At 37.8% G+C, this 14,833-nt stretch overlaps 1 protein-coding gene across 1 annotated transcript in view; it reads left to right on the forward strand.

The window, feature by feature from the left end:
• Positions 1-14,833, forward strand: part of KIAA1958 (KIAA1958 ortholog) — a 157,152-nt gene that overhangs the window by 86,377 nt on the left and 55,942 nt on the right.

The following is a 14,833-nucleotide window of genomic DNA, read 5'->3' on the forward strand; positions in this document are numbered from 1 at the left end:
GTTTAAGGAGCTGAGGAGGGTGGTCTTTAGCCCCTGGCTGGTAAGCACTCCCCTTCTTCCTTCCGGCAATGTGGTTCTTGAAAGGATAAAAGACTTGGTTTTAAATTAGTGATTACTAGTTTTATTTTCTACACTGGGTGGGGGGCCGTAGGTGGAGGGGATATGTGATTACAGCCATTCTGTTAAAAAAAAAAAAAGACTTGACTATATTTTCATGTCTTTTCAAAGTACTTAGGCTTTAACAAGGATAGTTTTAAAAAGACAATGAAAACCCATTAGAACTTACGTAACACATAATATATAATTTACATACGTCTTATTATAAAGCTATAATAATTAAAATGGAATGATCTGACATAAAGCTAGACAAGTAGAGTAGTGGAACAGGATAGAGAGCCCTGAAACACACCTACACATAAATGGGAACTGTATGTGAAAGAGATGGCATCTCAAATTAGTGGGAAAAGGATAGATCAGTCAGTGAATGGTATTGGACATTTGGTTACCCATGTGGAACAAAATAAAATTAGATCCTTATCTCACATCAGACATGAAAATAAGTCTCATTTAGAGACCTAAATATGGAATCATAAAACTTAAAACTATCTGAAAGAAATCTTGTAAAATAGCCTTGATGTCAGGAAGAGTTTTTAAAACATGGCATAAGCCATAAAGGAAAAGATTGGAAATGCTGACAGCCTTAAAAGTCTGTAAGTAAAAGTCTTAGCTGGGACAAGGGATATCATAAAGTTAAAAGATAAGCAGTCATCTGTGAGATTATTTTAATTCACATAGTCCAAAATATTCATACACAGAATATATATTAAAAACTGCCACAAATCAGTAGGAAAAAGATCAGATAATCCACTAGGGAAATGAGAAAAGGAAATGAAGAAGCATTTCTAATAAGAGGAAACCTGTGTGGTTAGTAAACATGAAAAATGCTCAACCTAGGGGTACCTGGGCGTGGCTCAGTTGGTTAAGCGTCAGACTCTTGATTTCAGTTCATAGGTCGTGGGATCCAGCCCCTCATTGGGTTCTGCACTCAGTGAGGAGTCAGCTTCAGATTCTTTCTCCCTCTCCCTCTCCCCATTCACTCACTTTCTTAATAAATAAATAAATAAATAAATAAATAAATAAATAAATAAAAAGAAAGAAAGAAAGAAAGAAAGAAAGAAAGAAAGAAAGAAAGAAAGAAAGAAAGAGAAAGAAAGAAAGAAAGAAAGAAAGAAAAAGAAAAATGCTCAACCTCACTGGTATCAAAGGAACACAAGACAACAATGAGGTACCATCAGAAAGGCAAAAATTATTAATTTTAACTATCCCAAGTGTTGTTGAAAGTGTGGGAAAATGAGGACATGCTCGTGGGAATATAAATTAGTACAACCGTTTTGGAGAGCAATTTACAATATTTAATAAAATTAAAGATATGCATATCATCCAACCTAGGAATTCAGTTTCTAGGCATTTGCCCTAGAGAAACATCCATAAATATATACATGGGGAGACAGAGACAGAGGGAAAGGGGGGGATGTACAGGAGTGTACATTGCAACTTTGTGATAACAAGTTAAAAAAAAGCATTGACAGGATGCCTGGATGGCTCAGTTGGTTAAGCGGCTGCCTTTGGCTCAGGTCGTGATCTCAGGGTCCTGGGACCGAATCCCACAGTGGGCTTCTTGCTTAGCAGGGAGCCTGCTTCTCCCTCTGCCTGCTCTTCCCCCTGCTTGTGCTCTCTCCCTCTCTCTGACAAATAAATAAAATCTTTTTTAAAAACCCCAAAACATTGACAACCTCAGTATCTATCAATAGAGAAATAAATTGATATATTTTTCAGTGGAATATATATATCAGCCAGATATACATTTATTAATGTAGAGAAATCTTAAAAACAGTTGTAGAATAATAGAGTCCCATGTCTTTAAAAAAACACAAATATTAATAGTATATTATTATGCATGCATGTACACACCCCCCCCCACATATAATCAGTTATGAAACATGGAATGACATACCACAAATGATAGTAGTTGCCTTTGGGGGGAAGGGGGATGGGAATGGGAGCACAGGAAACTTGAACTGTATCTGTAACATTTTCTTTCAAACACATGTAAAAAATATGACGAAATAATAACGTATTAAATCAGAGTGACAGGAACATGAATTGTGTTGTATAAGAGACAGCATAAGTGTGCTGCTTAATTATGGAAATCCAGACACACAACTGCCTGGATTCATATCCCAGCTCTACCACTTATTTTCTGGGTGACTTTGGCAAGTTACTAAGGCTTCACCTTTTCATCTGTAAAATGAAGAAAATAATGTATTTATTCCATAGGGTCGATTTTAAGGATTATGTTAATCCATACTAAGCCCTCTGATTCATGGTAAGCATACTTTAGTATTATTCTGTATACTTTTCTTTGTACTTAAAACGTGATTACTTATACTTTTCTTTATATTTAAAACGTGATTACTTTGTAAATATAGATTATGGGGCCACCTGGGTGGCTCAGTCAGTTAAGCATCTGACTTCTGCTCAGGTCATGATGCCAGAATCCTGGGATCCAACCTTTCCTCTGCTCCCTGCTCAGCGGGGAGTCTACTTGTCCCTCTGCCCCTCCCTGCTGCTTGTGTGCATCTGTGTGCTCTCCCTCTCTGTCTTTCTCTCTCTCTCAAATAAATAAATAAAATCTTTAAAAAAATAAATATAGATTATGAAACAAAATTGATTGTAGAGTATTTATAAGATGAGGAAACTATGATGTTATTGTTCTTACTGAACATATAGAAGGGTTTTGGGGGTTTTTTTTTTTGGTAAGAAAGCAAACTTTCCTAACATTGTCTTCTAGTGTACTTGTTTATGGACAAAGAATTTGGGGATTATTCTTACAAATTTCAACACTACAGCTTTCCTCCTTATTATAATGGGGAATTTTTTCAAGTTCTTCTGCTAGAATAAATAAAAAAACCCAACCCCCCCCCCAATGTTCTCTATTTTCTGTTAGCACTTTTATTTCCAAAATAACACTGCCTGAGTTCTATGAAGAAAAAGGTTGTTTCTGTTATTTTACTGATGGGACATGAGTCACAAAGAAACTAGGTGACTGCTTACTTACAGTTCCTGCTTGTTAACTCAGAGGCGTTGAGTCACTGCTGTGCACCTACCTCTACTTGTCTTGGGATAGGAATAGCCTAAACCTCCAGTTACTTCCTCTTCCCCTTTTTTCATTTTCAGATTGTGCCTATCACTTACCCAAATTGTAGGCTGCTAGAGTACATCTTAAAGAGATAATTTATTTTCTCTGAGAATCATTTTTAAAAGGACCCAGGGTTTAATAGAAGCCATAGGAGCCAAGTCTCTTTCTCTGCTAAGCATCTGGCCAAGTCACTTGCACTTGAATTTACCAGACATTTTTTCAGGAGCAGCTATATGACAGAGGTGATGAAAATACAAAGATGAATGTCAAATTCTCCGCCCCCAAAATAGCATTGTTTATTGAAGGAGGCAAGTAAACCAACAACTTCAATTCCAAGTATATAGAAAGAAGTATATGAAATGCAGTGGAACACACATGAGGAGCAGTTGGCTTAGCCTTGTGGTACGCAGGGAAGAATATTTCAGGGAAATAGAACAACAGGAGCAAAGACATTCAGGCATGAACATTTGCAGATGACTTAGGGAAGGATGGATTTGAGTGTGGCTTGAGAGTAGGTTTCCAGGGGGTCAGGAGAGTTGCTGCTGGAAAGTAAGCTGGAGCCTCCCATGAGGGGCTGTACATGTGATGTCACAAATGTCCTACATGGGAAACAGAGGACACAATTCATTATCTTAGAAGATTACACTGATAGCAGTGGGGAAGTAGAAGCTGGGTCACAAGATGTTTTATAGGGTATTATAGTGATTCCTGTGGGAGATGGCTGTGAGTGCTCATTACACAACCATAAAAGCATTGGAGAGGAGGAGACAGGTTGATGTTTCAGGAGTTAGAAAGTACAGACCTGGATTACTATGAGTGTTTGGCTTCTTGAGATCCCTGTTGCTACACTCATATTCTTTGTCCAAAGGCATAGCACTATTTTAGTAATACCAGAAGTTTTCAGAACACAGATATCTATGAACAATATTTACACTGTCAAAAGTCTTAATTCTCTGTGTGTAGGATAACACAGTGTTTGGAGTTCTGAAGCATGCCGTGACCATTCATTCATCCATTCAGCCATTGGAAGGCTATGAATTGGCAAGTTCAAGTTGGGTACCACTAGTACACCAACATTCAGGGCAAACATGGTTCCTATTGTCATACTGCCTACAGTCTAATGGGAGAGAGACATCCTAATGCTAGCCCTCTCAAAACATCCTCATTTAAAAAAAAAAAAATTTTTTTTTTCTGGACCAAGATGCTGTTCAACTTTAAATGACTTTGTAAGAGTAAATTGGTTTGCCTTTAGATAATACATTTATGAAGGTTGTTTCTAGGATGATATATGGTTAAACCTGGTTAAATGAACAGTTAAGCCACATGGTAAATGAAAGGTGAGTCTTAGCTGCAAATTGAGAGTGCAGAGACTACAGACATTTCACATCATTTATTTAAAAACTCTTTATACTCAACTAAACATAACATGAGCGTAGTTATATTAAAATTGTAATATTGCTTATTTTTGTATACAACTAGTGACCTATCTTTAACAATTAAAAGTATAATGTTTAAGTTTTCTGAAAGGCAAAATAAAAAAAAAAACCTAATTGTTCTCCTGTACATATGCATAATATTCTGGGAAATTCACTTTTATCAGCTTTTTCTAGTATTTGCACACACTTTTTAAAATCATTTGTCTTAGTATTTCACAAGAAAATCTTCCCAACTTTTTATTTCTCTAAAATAAAGGCATTTTTTATTATACCAATGAAATAAGAGCTCTGTTATTTATTTAGTGTTCACCCAAATATAATTGAGACTTCCAAATATGAAAATGTATGCAAATACAGCAGACTAGCAAATAGCTATAAACCTCAGCATGTAATTTTCTTTCAGTGAATTTGGATTTGAGTAAGGCTGCTAGAAAGTTCAGAATCGAAGAGGCATTGACCCTGATTTTCTAGTCTTGCTATCCATTCTGTGTAATCTGAAGAGATGAAATAATGTAATAAGTTCTGAGCAGAGAAGTCAGTGTCAGAGCACTGAAGTCTTCACTTCAGTGTCCCGGGACTGAAACATCTTCCCTGTTTGCTTTCCTCAGAGAAGCAGCAGCTTCCAACCTCTCTGTACACATTTTGCTGCCTGACCATCTTGGGTCTCAACAGGAATGGGCAGAGTGTAGGTGATCCCCTGCATCCTGGGCCCACCAATAACTTCTCTTTCAATCTAGATCCCATTTATGTAACTAATGGCTTGTGTTCCCAAGAGTGCATTAGAACCAAAAGAAGTACTTATATAATGTAGTAAAAATGATAAATTATGCTTCTGTGGCTTTAAGGTGATTTTAAGCTTTATTTTATTTGAGAAGAGTGATCAAATTTATAAGCAAGTAAATCTGATTTAATGATTGATGTTCCTTATTTAGCTTACTGTCTTCAGTTACAATACACATAGCTGATTCTTCAGTACTGCCTTAATATCTATAGGATTGCTTTTTTAGACAAAACACTTTTTATTGTCTTTTTCAATTTTCTGTATTTTTATCAAGGTGTAATACATGTACGTGGCAATCAATAAGATAATATTCTAAACATTAGCAGTCTCTCGCCTCAGCTCTCATCACCTCAGCTCTCATCACCTCATAATTCCACTCTTCAAGAGAAACTTCATTTGAGCCTTTCTATTTTCAATTCTTTCCAAAATTCTGAACACATTGTTTATACTTGTTTCTTGAATTTACCAACTTGAGAAAATATCTACAGACTCCTTGTTATGAATGAGGAGAATTTAATTCATTTTCATTAACCTTAGGCTATTAATTTTAGTTTTAGGCTATTAATATACACAAGTAACCAATAGAAGAATCAAAATAATGAAAAAGGAAATAAATACGCTTTCTCAACCTAAGACCAAAGATATTAGTGCCCCTATCCTTCCTTCTACTGTTCTCACCTCCCTTCTAACCATCTTCTTAACCTGACAAAGTTGTCCGTATTTTTTTAATTGTCTTCGGTGGACATAACTGAGTCTTTCCCTGTCTTTTTTTTTTTTTTAAAGATGTATTTATTTATTTTGAGAGAGAGGGAGAGAGCACACATGTGTGAAGTGGTGGAGGGGCAGAGGGAGAGAGAATCTCCAGCAGGCTCCCCACTGAGCCAGGAACCCGAGTGGAGGCTCTGTCCTAGGAGCCCAAGATATCGTGACCTAAGCTGATACCAAGAGCCAGACACTCAACCTATTGAGCCATCCAGGCACCCGATTCTTTTCTGCTTTATCGTTAGGTTGACTCTAAACATTCAAAACCAATAACACCATTTATGTTATTTTGACAGTGTAAATATTGTTCATAGCTATTAGCATTCTAAAATTGAATCTCTTTTCATCCTGATGAATTTCGCCACCTCTGGGACACTGGAAGGGGGATGTTCCTAAGGGTTGTTGTATGGATAAATGACTTAATCCATGTAAAGAGCTTAGAATAATTCCTGGAACAGAGTAAGTCCTCAATAAGTATGTCCCTGCATTATTACTGTATTTTTGCATGTGAAATGTCATTGATTGTAAAATGTACCATTATTTTATGTTCCACAAAGAAAGAAAAAGCATGCTACCAATTAAACTATAATTCCCAGGAATTGTGAGACAAATTTCAGAGATGTTAAAATGTAGAAATGCAATCTACAGTCAATGAAGTATAGTATTACTCTAGTTTTGGGGTTTTTCTGTATGTGTTTTCTTAAAATTTTTGGTACCATTTCTTGACAGAAGAGCACTGTGACGTCATCATATCTGTGTGGTCCTCCCCAGATTTCCATTTGGGCCTCAGTCTTCCTGCTGCAATTCGGACTAATTGATTTAACATAAGCCTGAGAGAACTCTTCCACCCTGAGGTTTCTCTAGGTTATACTGTCTGTTTCCTAGATTTCACTTGTCCCTCTTTTTTCTCATTTTGCTGGAGTCCATCAAATAATTTCCCAAGAATGGATAGGTGGGAAGTAAACTCTGAGCCTTTAAATCACTAAAAATTCCTTTCCTCTAATATGAATTTTTAAAGTTTTTCTTTAGTACTTGTTCCTTTCACAAGAATTATAGTTAAAATAATCTCTCTAATCTCTCAGAATTTTGATTACAAATTTTTAAAAAATTATCTTCTGGCTTTGTATTTTCCGTTAGTTTTTTCTGTTCTTTTTTCTTCATCCTTCTCTTTATTGCTGCCAGTTTTCTTCTGATGCCTACTCAAATTGTTCACATTTAAGAACACAGGACAGGAATCTGGTGTTGGTTTCTTCTGCAGTTGTATAAATAGGTTTGCTTACTTTGGGCCTTTTACTGAGTGAAAAGTATGTGGGACATATTGATTGGCAGGACTCTCGCTACAGAGAGTGGGCAGAGAGCTGGTGCTTGGTCAGCAAGGCCTCCAAACACAAGTCTCAGGTACCAGCACCCACAAGAGAGGCTGTGGCTTTCCCACATTGATTGGGTGGTTGGGTTCAATTTCCTTAGCAAAGTTTTGTCTGTTATTGTTTGTTTTGTTTTTTTTGAAATGGGTGAGGGTGCAGCAGTGGGGAGGTTAGGGAGACTGGTTTTCAGCTCTACTTCTCACTGTTACACTCCCTTGCCAGTTCCCTAAGCCAGACCCTGTCTGAGGTTCTAGCAGAGTGATTGGCCTCTACCTTGGATGCTCTGGGCCCTCCTGACTCCATGTATGGTCACCTGGGAGCTGTTAAAAATAATTTTTCTCTTGCCAGTTTAAAAATTCTGTTTGTCTTGGGGCGCCTGGGTGGCTTAGTCATTTAAGCATCCCGCTCTTGATTTCAGCTCAGGTCATGATCTCATGGTCATGGGCTAGAGCCCCAAGTAGGCCTCCACGCTCAGTGTGGAGTCTGCTTGAGATTCTCTCTCTCCCTCTGCCACTCCACACTCCTGCACAAGTGTGTGCACTCTCTCTCAAAATAAATACAGTCTTTTAAAAAAAAATAAAAATTCTTCTTGTCTTTAAAAGAATTCTCTTTGTCTCTAACTTTAAAAAATTTTTTTTATTTTTTAGTTGGGGGAGGGGGAGACAGAGAGAGAATCTTTTTTTTTTTTTTTAAGATTTTATGTATTTATTTGACAGAGAGAGTGAGAGAGCACAAGCAGGGGGAACAGCAGAGGGAGAGGGAGAAGCAGGCTCCCCCCCCCCAGCAGGGAGCCCGACGCAGGGCTCCATCCCAGGACCCTGGGATCATGACCTGAGCCGAAGGCAGACGTTTAACCATCTGAGCCACCCAGGCGCCCTGAGAGAGAGAATCTTAAGCAGGCTCCACACCCAGCATGGAGCCCTGCGCAGGGCTCCATCTCATGACCCTCAGATCATGACCCGAGCTGAAATCAAGTTGGACACTTAACCGACTGAGCCAACCAGGAGCCTCATCCTTGTCTTTAACTTTTACTATTTTGATTATAATAGGTCCTGGAATACTCTTCGGGTTTATCTTACTTGGAGTCCTTTGAGCTTTCTATACCTGGATGTCCCTATCTCTCCCAAGATTTGGGAAATTTTCAGCTATTTTTTTTTTTTTTAAAGCTTTCTGCCCCTTTCTCTCTTCTCCTTCTGGAACTCCCATGATGCAAATATTCATTCAGTTGATGGTATCCCATAATTCACATGGGCTTTCTTTTTTTTTTTTTCTTCATTGTTCTCTTTTTGTTCTTGTAACTGGCTAATATCAAATAATCTGTCAAGGTCTGATTCTTCTGCATGATCCAGTGTGTTTGAAGTTCTCTGTTGAACTTTACACTTTTGTTGCTACATTCTTCAGCTCCTGGATTCTGATTGGTTCTTTTTCATGGTTTCTGTTTCTTTATTAAACTTCATTTTGTTCATGCTTTGTTTCCCTGGTTTTGCATTGAGTTTAAGATGATTATTTTGCATTTTTGTCATGCAAATTATAGATCTCCATTTTTTTTTTTTTTTAGATCACTTGGGGAGCTTTATTAGTTTCCTTTGGTTCCTTTATTAATCTTTTTGTCATATTTGCCTGATTCTTCTGATGCTATAGCCTTGCATTGCCTGTACATTTGAAGGAACAAACATCTCTTCTAGTTTTTACAGACTGACCTCAGCAGGTAAAGATCTTTTCCTGTTCCCTGAGCTGGTAGGATTACCTCCGGAATCAGTCATGCTGGGCTGGACAGTTACGAGGCTGTTGCTGGCTTACAGTCGGGGTGCAGCTTGTATTCTCGTTACCTTGGCTTAGGTGATGTGGATCTTATCTGGTCTCTGGGTGGATGGGACTGTCTTGTGTACCTTGTTTGATAGGGTAGTGCTGGGATAAAGGCCCACTTTAGGATCCACAGTTCACACAGTGGCCCTATTAACTGGGTGTGCATATAGTTGTAGCTCCCACCAGGTCCCTGGAAAGGCCCTACCTGGTCACTGGGTAGGTTCTTGGGATGGCAGGACTGACCCTGGACCATGACCTAGAAGGTTGTAACTGATGCCCAGCACTGGTTTTGGTTCCACAGTCAAGGTTGAAGTCTGTGTACCTGGTACTGGAGGCACGAGTGGGTGTGTCTCCTGCCATCCCTGGGTAGGCTGCATTGCTCCCTGTCTGTGGCAAAAGGAGCTAGAGCTGAGTACACGGTTGTTTCAGGATCTCTTAGGGGTGCAGACAGGAGTGTCTCCTACATAGATTCCCTGGACCAGCAGTACTACTCATGGACTGTGGCTGAGAGGCTGGAGCTGAGTATTGGACCCTTTCCAAATATCTGGGTTTGCAGATGGGTCCTTGGACCTGCAGGACTGCTGGCAAACTGTAGCTGTAAGAGGACTGGAGCTAAATATAAGACCCTTTTGGAATTTCCAGAGACACAGATGGGAGTGTCTCCTGCCAGGTTCCTGTGTCAGCCGGACTGTTCTCAGGCTATGGCGAGAACCAGCTGGAGCCGAGTTATAGGGCCTTTCAGAACCTATATAGTCTGACAGAGTTTGGAGGGGTTACCTCCAAAGGCTACCACCCATAGCCAAGAAGAGGCTGGATGTGCTTTACAGGCCACTTGAGGGTCCACATCTTGCACCAGGTCTGTATGCCTATTACCCAGTGCATGTGGGCATGACACCTCCTGGGTCCCTAGACATATGGTGCTGGTGACAGAGCTAAAGCCAAATGGAGCCATAGCTGAGTCCTCAGGGGTATGGAGCTGTTTGAGGATCTGTAGTCAGGACCATGGTTGGTGAGACAGCCACCTGGGTGTAAACTTGCCTTCTCAAAACGTCTCTTCTTGGTCCCAGACTATACTTGGGTTTCACAATCTCCCACCGAGTCCAAAGCTCCCACAAAGGTGCTTTTGTCCATGCATGCATACCAAATTATTGTTGATAGGGGTGATATTCAGACATCTTGCTGAAGTCATTCCCTCCCACCCCCAGAAACTTTTTTAAAAAATAACTTCAGTATTACTGAATTTTCCACTGGTTAACTTCATTCAGCAGAAAAAATGAAGAATCTTTACAATCTAAGAATGTGCTGTTAGTATGAATTTGACTTAGGGTGTGGTATATATTCCTTAAAAATAATACCTGAAATTATATTTTACATAATTTTTTAGTCTTTAGAGTATATTAAAATTTATGTTACAGATCACTAACTTTTTAACACCTTTTTACTGTTAAAATTGCTGCTAAATTATTATTCTGTGAAATGAAAAGCCATCTCATTAAGAAAAAAGCTTTATTTTTGTTTTGCTTGTACTTATAAGTGGGTAATAGAAAGCTGATCCATGTAGAAAAATAATTTAATTTTTATTTTATAATGAAGTTTTCAAAAATATGTTTTGTTTTTGCCCACTGACCCAATTAGAGACATTAGCATTCTCCTATCCATTAAATTATTACTTCTTGGATGGAATTTAATGAATATTAATAGATTAACTCAGAAAAAAGGAGATAATTTATTAGCATTTTCTGCATTTCTATTTTTATGTGTTATCTCTTTTCCTTTGCATTATGTGCCATACATCTCTTGTTTCAAGTTGATTAATATTTCCTTTGTGTTTTTCACTTCATTATTCATTTTCAGTAAAAAATGCCTTCACATTTTGAGCCTTACTAATTAAGATATGCAGTCCTATAAATTGAATGTAAATTTAAAGGAAGACCTGGTTTCTAATCAAAATTTTTCTAACTAAAAATTCTTATAACTATTTCTGTTGTGGTATAGCATCTCATTTCTTAAATTCATCAGATGTTACCTAATATAGTGTGCTTGTTTGTTTTTAGTCACTGAAGCCATAGCATTTTAGCAAACTCATGAAAAGTGCTTTTCAAATACTCAGTTCTGACTGACACACTGATGAGCTATTAACAAATGGTGATGATTATTTTTCTTTATAAGCAGGGTCATATGCTGTTAGTTCTCTTTGATTACTACATGCGAAATAGCAATAAAAATAGCCAATACTTACAGAGTGCTTATTATCTCACTAACTGCTTGTGGTAACTCAGTTCTCACAGCTCTATGAAGTCAGGACTATAATTAACTCCATTTTACAGATGAAGAAGCTAAGTCAGGAAAGGTTGAACTTGCTAGAGGTCACACAGTAAGAGGGTGGGAGATCTGGGATTCTGACCTAGTCATTCTGGTTCCCAGGTTCATGCTGTTAACCACCAGGGTCCCTGGCCATTGCTGATGCTTCTCTTGCGCATTTCGGCATCCTCCCTCTTAGCACTTTGAAGTCCTTTTAGGACCTGCACCAACTTTCCCTCAGTTTCCTTTATTTCTCCAAAAACTTCATTGCCAAATGTCTCCTTTTTACTCTTCCTTTTCTAGTCCCACTCTCCATCTGCTTTTATTGTCTAATTGTCTCCACAAGGAGAGGGTGAAAATCAAAGTATTTAAAACAGTTGAGGAGACATATACAGACATGCCTAAAACAGTGCCTGCCATGTTGAGGTACAAATGTGTTTTTGTTGAGTGTCAAAGTAAATATGCAAATGCTAAAATTTCTAGAAAGAAAAAGAGGTATAGTAACTTAACCAGGCATTACTGTGTTAACAGTGGTTTTCCTCTTGAACATAAGACAAAGCAGTATTTCCAGAGAAAAATAAAAATACATCACAAAAGAAATCTGAAGTATATAGTTAAAATGAAACAGACTAGACGCTTGGTGATTAAAGAGTCATATTTTTAATTAAAATTTTAAATCAGAAGGATATATATCAAAATATATCCAGTGGCCACCTTTGGATGATGGATTTATGGACAGTTTTTCTTTCTTCTTTATACCTTTATTTTCTGGGGGAAACCTGTACTACTATCATGATAAAACTAACAAAATCATTTTTATTAGGGGAAATATACATAAAATAACCTTTTCCTCATCTGAATACTCTTTAAACCATCTGTTTTTTAAACTTCAGATATTACTAAATTTATGCAAAGCATATTTAGGGATATGTGAATTCACTGAAGTGAAATGCAGTCATGGCTGAATTCTGAACTGTGCAAGGAGTAATTCTTTTAAAAATGATTTAATATCCAATAAAATTTTACTTAAGACTCAGGTGTTGAAAGCAATGAAAATAACATATATAGGCTGATGAAATAATGCCTGTTTAACAGTATTCTGTGCTGGGTACTAATGGAGTCACTATAGAATAAACTGAAAAGGAAAGCCACATGTGTAAAACTGTGACTTCATGATCGAAACTAGAAAATGTAAATGTCACATCAGTAACGAATACCTGTATCTTCTACAACTGCCTTAAAGTAAAGTGAGAACTAAAAAACAAGGTTCTTTTGGGAAATTGTGTATGCTGTTTTATATATGAAAGTCTGATGGCAGCAGCTCACTGTATATTTTACGTATTATACCAGTCGAAGACATTTCAGACCCATCAGAAGGCCCTCTTGATTCAGTGTCTCTGGCAGTATAATAATAATAAAAAAAAAAAAGTGGAGGAGAAATCTCTGCAGTCTCTAATAAGCAGTATATCACTGAGTACTGTCAGATTCTGTAGAAAATTCCACAGCATGATTTATTACATTAATTACAGTCATGTGGGTTTCATGCTGCTAAGCCTGAAAATGCAGCCACATTCTACAGTTGATTTAAGAATATATTTTGGCTAAGACAAAAGAGCTCCTTATTGTGATTAATATAGTACAATATTTATTCTCTTGTTCTACTCTTCTTTTTGCCTTTGGAATGCTTAATTTCTGTGATTTAAAATTAAGTTTGAGATTTGAGAAGTTTCATCTAGTTTTTATTTACTTCTGTCATCTGGTCTCATTTTTGTCTTTTTGTGACATCTTAGTGGTCACTGAATGTTGCATGTCCTCTATATGTGAACCCTGTTTAACTCCCTTCTGAGCAAATGTGGCTAGCTTACAGCTGTCCCTTGCTAGCAGTGCTGACCCCAAGGCTTCTTAGGTCACACCTGTGATGCTACAGCCCTTTTTAAAGGGAAGGAGCAATTGAGGGGAAATCCTCATTTTCTTAATGCAAAGAAGCAGAATTCTTAGAGAATGCCATGATTTTACCCTTGTTTAATACTGTACTGAATTCACATCAGTAATGATGCAAAGATGTGTCTCTTCCTTAGTGACACAGTAAGCTTGTCATATTACAGGATTCTAGGTGTTGTCAAATGGAAGGTCTCCCAAGAGCTGTTTTAGATACAGGTATTAATTCTGGTTGCTTACATATGTCGGTGACAGGATATATTCAGTTATGCACAAATGCCTAACACTGGTGGCCTTTATAGTTAAGTTGGAAGAATTAGCAAATATTTGCTACAAAGTAAAGCATCAATAGAGAAGAAACCCAAGTCAAGTAAGATTTAGTGGTTGGAACACATTTCTAAGAAATGATGTTTTTAAAGAGTTGCATTAGATGATTTATATGCCCAACACTGAGCTGAGTGGTTTGTTTTTCTTTCTGACAGACAAGATCGGGTGCGTTCAGGGTGGTATGGCTGTAGACTGTTTTTCTTTCTTATTCAATTTTTATACAACTCTTAAGAGATAGGTATAATTATTACACCCGTTTTACAGTTGAAAAAACTGAGGCTTAAATTTAAAAAACCTACGCAGATTCACATAGCTGGTTAAGCAGTAGAGCTGGAGGTTTGAACCCAGCCTGCCTGCCTGTTTTTCTGTCTGTCTTTCTCCCTTCCTCCTTCTCTCCCTTACTTCTTCCCTCCCTCCCTCCCTCCCTTACTTCTTCCCTCCCTTCCTTCCTTCCTTTTTTTCTTTTCTTCTCTTTTCTTTCTTTCAGACAGAGAGCATGCAAGCGGAGGGGAGGGAGAGGGAGAGAGAGAATCTCAAGCAGACTCCTCACTGAGCATGCAGCCAATGTGGGGCTCAGTTTAACAACTCTGAGATCATGACCTGAGCTGAAATCAAGAGTTGGACACTCAACTGACTGAACCACCCAGGCACCCTATTTTTCTAAATTTTTGTTAAGGAGAAAATTTTCCAGACATTCTAGAGTTGAGTAACATATAACTGAGAGAAACGAACGGATGACTAATGTTTATTTAAGTGATTTCTGCTTTGGTGAAAAATACTATCAAAAACCATACTAGATTGGGGCATCTGGCTGGCATAGTTTAGAGCATGTGATTCTTTTTTTTTTTTTTTTTTTTAAAGATTTTATTTATTTATTTATTTGACAGAGATAGAGACAGCCAGCGAGAGAGGGAACACA

The sequence above is a fragment of the Ailuropoda melanoleuca genome, chromosome 7 (genome assembly GCF_002007445.2).
Source record: "Ailuropoda melanoleuca isolate Jingjing chromosome 7, ASM200744v2, whole genome shotgun sequence".
NCBI classification, from domain to species: Eukaryota; Metazoa; Chordata; class Mammalia; order Carnivora; family Ursidae; genus Ailuropoda; species Ailuropoda melanoleuca.